General features: G+C 43.3%; 1 protein-coding gene across 1 annotated transcript in view; it reads right to left on the bottom strand.

Annotated features, from left to right (window-relative positions):
* Positions 1–1,037: 1,037 nt before the first annotated feature.
* Positions 1,038–6,000, bottom strand: part of LOC130541558 (WAS/WASL-interacting protein family member 3-like) — a 143,942-nt gene continuing 138,979 nt past the window's right edge. The window contains exon 7 of the mRNA XM_063604359.1: positions 1,038–1,374. The gene's annotated coding sequence lies outside the window, so the exon portion shown is untranslated. The remainder of the gene's footprint in view (positions 1,375–6,000) is intronic.

Raw genomic sequence — 6,000 nt, 5'->3', positions numbered from 1 at the left:
GGCTCCAGGTCAGGCAGCAGTGTCAAATATTTGCGGAATTAAAAATGTGTAATTGAATCCGCAAATACAGCCTCAATGAGACCCACAAAGTCCCCTGATCTGCAAGTGTCCCGGGCAGGGGCGGCTGACGGTAAAAGGAAGCGCTGGCCAACCAAAGCATTTGTTGAAAGATGAGTCCTGGGGTCACAGGCTCTGTGACTTTGGGCAGCCTGAAGTGGGAGGTGAGAGCCTCCAGGGCTTCTGAGGATTAAAATATGAATACCGTCAGAAACTGCTTAACATGACTTCTGGGAGGGCCCGCTGAGGGAAGAGTGAACACTCACCTGGTGAGATGGCTTTGATGACGTAGGCTCACAAGCTTTTAGATAATCAGCATTTTTAGGCAGCCTGTTTCATACACAGATTGTCTATTGTCTGCCTGTCTATATCTACGTATTGTAAGCTGATCTATTATTATGGCACAGCAGCTGTCACTTGGACACAGGACTCGGAGTCAAAAAACACCCAACCTAATCCAAATTCCACTCAAACTCTTTCTGAATATTTCTTTCTATCCCCTGAGTGCATGTGTGTTTTTGATTCATGGCAAATTGTAAAGTCTTGACATAAACAAACAAAGAAACAAAACACACAGGTCGGAAATCTGGAATCGTTTCTGAGACTGTATGTATAGAATGGATTGCCTCAAGTTGCATTCTGTTGTCTGTAAAGGAAAGTATTTCTTTTTTTTCCCCTACTATTACTAATTTTAATGTCATTTCCCCGGGCACAGCGCCTGGCCACATCACTCTATATCCCTCCAGACACCCAGGGTCTCTGGAAAGAGGCAACTGTGGAATGAGGGGAGGCCGACCTCACTCACCTTCTGCAGGCTGCATGGGGCCGGGGCTCCAGGTCTTACCCTGTTTAGATCTGCTTTGCCCATTAGGTTTGTTTTCATATCTCACCTCCTGAAACTAAAAGCTGTGGCCAGTGATGTTGTGGATATTGAGGCCTAAGAGGGTGTGATACTCTTCCAGTTCACTTGTGTGTGTGTCTTTCTTGATTTAATGCGGAAGCACTCTTTTTTTTTTTTTTTTTTTTGAGACGGAGTCTCTCTCTGTTGCCCAGGCTGGGAGTGCAGTGGCACGATCTCCACTCACTGCAACCTCTGCCTCCCGGGTTCAAACGATTCTCCTGCCTCAGCCTCCTGGAAGCACTCTTTATAATAATTTTCATGAAGAACAGAGTCATGCTCCGGCAAATCGTGGAGCTCAGAACTGGTGCTGCGGCCACGTTCCACACACGTGCAATCTGATCTTCGCTTCTGTCTCCAGGCAGCACGTGCGCTGCTCCCCAGGAGGAAACTTCCCTCTGCGTCTGGATGCCGTCCACCTGTCGGGAGAGGCGTTAACAAGGGTCATTGACAAGATCGGCAGCAGACAATGTGTGAAGGCAGCGGTTCCAGACTTAGAGGTAACAGTGATTTAAGAAGGATTAATTTTGTATATGTTTCCTCCAAGTGAAAATCTTTCTCTTCTGAATGTGTTATTCTTTATTATCATTTTTTTCTTTTTTAAAAAAGAAAAATCTGTTATGTGAAATTTTTAGTTTATTATGTTTTTATTCTGGGTCAAGTAGCTTGCAGGAGACACACCACCCCTCACTCCCTCCACCCTTATTATTTCTAAAAAGTATGCAAATACACCCACTGAATTAAATATAGCATCTTTTCCTTACCTCTGCATTCTTTCTTTTGGAAATAATTTTTGTTTAAAATCCCACACTAGGCAAACTCAGTGCCTGGACGAAGGTTTCTTAGAGTGAGGCTGTTGACCACCTTCCTCAGACCCTGGAGTGTCAGAGCACCTAATTTGTTTGTGAAAAATGTAGATTCCAAGGCTAACACCCCCACCACTGCTCCGCCTCTGTTTCCCTGCTGGCCATTGCACAGCCCTGCAGTACACAGTACAGGAGCAGAGACGGACCCTGTCCTTCCCGCTGTCACCTGTCTGTCCCCAGGAGGGAGGGTGCTCTGGGTGGGAGTTACGGTCCTATCGCCTGGCACAGGCCAGTTCCGCCAGGGTTGGAAACACTGCCTGGAACTGAGCCTGGGTGTGGGTGGGAGGGAGGGAGTGTCTACATCCCATTTGCTTTGCGTGATTCTCTTGTCTCTTGACTTGCAATTCTCCAGTTTTCTAGAGTCTGCATTAAAGTGAGTCCTTTTGTTATTAAATATCTACCTTGTAACATTGTATTACTGATTTTTTATTAATTTAATGAAAGACAAAGTCAATTTTCCCAATGAATTATTGGGATGGGGAGTCCCTGTCAGGGATTTTAATCAGAAACATTCAAATATTTTAGTGTGAAATAAATGAGAAGCTAGTGATGCATTTCTAACATGGATCAAGTCCCTCCTGAGTGCTTGCTGAGCCTCCAGAGTGTGTGCTCCCCTCAGCAGAGTCCTCAGAACCAAAAGCCACAGCCACTCCCCTCAGAGACCTTCCCACCCCTTTGGGAAGATAAGCAAAGGCCCGCCATGGTTCATGCATGAAGCAATCCGTATTAGTCCGTTTTCATGTTGCTGATAAAGACGTACCTGAGACGGGGCAATTTATAAAAGAAAGAACTTAATGGCCTCACTGTTCCAGGTGCCTGGGGAGGCCTCACAATTATGGCAGAAGGCAAAAGGCGTGTCTCACATGGCAGCAGACAAGAGAAGAGAATAAGAGCCATGCGAAACGGGTTTCCCCTGATAAAACCATCAGATCTTGTGAGACTTATTCACTACCATGAGAGCAGTATGGGGGAAACCTTCCCCATGATTCCATTATCTCCCACTGGGTCCCTCCCACAAGATGAAGGAATTATGGGAGCTTCAATGGAAGATGAGATTTGGGTGGGGACACAGCCAAATCATAGCAAATCCTAAATGCACACCTAACAACAAAGCTATAAACGCACAGGCCCAAAACTCACTGAGTTAAAGGCAAGACAGGCAAGTCCACAGTTATATTTGGATACTTTAACATTTCTCTCTCAGTCATTGGTAGAACAAATAGACAGAGAATCAATGAGAATATAGAATACTTGAACAACGCTATTACCCAGCTTGATCTAATTAGCAGCCTAGACTGCTTTTCCTGACAGCAGTAGAATCCATGCTCTTGTTAACTGCCTACAGAATATTCACCAAGAGGGACCGTATGGTGAACCACACACAAGTCTCAGCAAATGTGGAAGGATTAAATCATGCAGAATACGCACGTTCCCTGACCACAATGAACGTCCATTAGAAATTCATACCACTCAATGAGATGACAAAAAACGAAACAGAACAAAACTCTAAAGTGAGCAAAATATTTCCGAAAGTGTTTTGTGAAAGAACACACATGAATGGCCGGCAGACACACATACAAGGATCACAGGTCTAATCAAAAAGCAAACATTAAGGTGACTGAGAGTGTCATGTGCAGGCAAGACAGAGCAATGGCAACTCCCATCCGCTGCTGGTTAGCATATAAAATGGTTCAACTGCTTCAGAAACGGTGTACTGCACAGCTATACGAGATGCTACCATTGGGGAAGCCGGAAGTAGGGGGTGAGTGTCCGTGGGCTCTGATGACTTCTCACAAGCCCAGGTGGATTCACGGTTATGCCAGGTGGATACTGACCTCATTCAGTTGGGAATGTCACTTTGAACTCTTACTTCTTCCCTTTCTTGCAACTTCCATCCCCTAAGCCAACCTGACATGCAAACACAATCCCATTTCCTGCCCTGCTGCACCTCCCAGAGGCTCTTAGCACCTCCGGAGAGGTTCCGGGCTTCTCTCTTCCCAGTCCCAGAGGAGAAACAGGAACATTAACTACAGGGGAAGGGCGTTTATGACAGGTTTGGAGGAGGTCACCAGGAACATTTACTTCAGACAAGGGTTTTATTTATTTATTTCATTCTCCCTCAAGATCTTTATTTTATTTTATTTTTTATTTGTTTATTTTCTTTTTTATTATACTTTAAGTTCTGGGATACATGTGCAGAATGTGCAGGTTTGTTACATAGGTATACCTACGCCATGGTGGTTTCTGCACCCATCGACCCATCATCTACATTAGGTATTTCTCCTAATGCTATCCCTCCCCTTCCCCCACACCCTGTGACATGCCCCAGTGTGTGATGTTTCCCTCCCTGTGTCCATGTGTTCTCAATGATCAGCTCCCACTTATGAGTGAGAACATGTGGTGTTTGGTTTTCTGTTCCTGTGTTAGTTTGCTCAGAGTGATGTTTTCCAGCTTCATCCATGTCCCAGCAAAGGACATGAATTCACCCTTTTTTATGGCTGCCTAGTATTCCACGGTGTATATATGACAGATTTTCTTTATCCAGTCTGTCATTGATGGGCATTTGGGTTGGTTCCAAGTCTTTGCTATTGTGAATAGTGCTGCAATAAACATACGTGTGCATGTTTCTTTACAATAGAATGATTTATAATCCTTTGGGTATATACCCAGAAATGGGATTGCTGGGTCAAATGGTATTTCTAGTTCTAGATCCTTGAGGAATCGCCACACTGTCTTCCACAATGGTTGAACTAGTTTACACTCCCACCACCAGTGTAAAAGTGTTCCTGTTTCTCCACATCCTCTCTAGCATCTGTTGTTTCCTGACTTTTTAAGGGTCACCATTCTAACTGGCGTGAGATGGTATCTCATTGCGGTTTTGATTTGCATTTCTCAAATGACCAGTGATGATAAGCATTTTTTATATGCTTGTTGGCTGCATAAATGTCTTCTTTTAAAAAGTGTCTATTCATATCCTTTGCCCACTTTTTGATGGGGTTGTTTTTTTTTCTCGTGAATTTGTTTAAGTTCCTTGTAGATTCTGGATATTAGCCCTTTGTCAGATGGATAGATTGCAAAAATTTTCTCCCATTCTGTAGGTTGCCTGTTCACTCTGATGATAGTTTATTTTGCTGTGCAGAAGCTCTTTAGTTTAATTAGATCCCATTTGTCAATTTTGTCTTTTGTTGCCATTGCTTTTGGTGTTTCAGTCATGAAGTCTTTGCCCATGGCTATGTCCTGAATGGCATTACCTAGGTTTTCTTCTAGAGTTTTTATGGTTTTAGGTCTTACGTTTAAATCTGTAATCCATCTTGAGTTAATTTTTATATAAGGTGTAAGGAAGGGGTCCAGTTTCAGTTTTCTGCCTATGGCTAGCTAGTTTTCCCAACACCATTTATTAAATAGGGAATCCTTTCCCCATTGCTTGTTTTTGGCAGGCTTGTCAAAGATCAGACGGTTGTAGATGTGTGGTGTTATTTCTGAGGCCTGTGTTCTGTCCCATTGGTCTATATTTCTGTTTTGGTACCCCAGTTGAAAGACACAGACTGGCATATTGGATAAAGGGTCAAGACCCATTGGTGTGCTGTATTCAGGAGACCCATCTCACGGGCAAAGACACACATAGGCTCAAAATAAAGGGATGGAGGAAGATTTACCAAGCAAATACAAAGAAAAAAAAAAGCAGGGTTGCAATCCTAGTCTCCAATAAAGCAGACTTTAAACCAACGAAGATCAAAAGAGACAAAGAAGGGCATTACATAATGGCAAAGGGATCAATGCAACAAGAAGAGCTAACTATACTAAATATATATGCACCCAATACAGGAGCACCAAATTCATAAAGCAAGTTTTTAGAGACCTACAAAGAGACTTAGACTCCCACAAATAATAGTGGGGGACTTAACACCCCATTGTCAATATTAGACATGTCAACGAGACAGAAAATTAACAAGGATATTCAGGACTTGAACTCAGCTCTGGACCAAGTGGACCTAATAGACATCTACAGAACTCTCCACCCCAAATCAAGACAATATACATTCTTCTCAGCACCACATCACATTTATTCTAAAATTGACCACATAATTGGAAGTAAAACACTCCTCAGCAAATGCAAAAGAATGGAAATCGTAACAAACATTCTCTCAGACCACAGTGCAATCAAATTAGAACTCAGGA

The sequence above is a fragment of the Pan paniscus genome, chromosome 4 (assembly GCF_029289425.2).
Source record: "Pan paniscus chromosome 4, NHGRI_mPanPan1-v2.0_pri, whole genome shotgun sequence".
NCBI classification, from domain to species: domain Eukaryota; kingdom Metazoa; phylum Chordata; class Mammalia; order Primates; family Hominidae; genus Pan; species Pan paniscus.
This window is presented reverse-complemented; position numbering and strand designations above follow the sequence as displayed.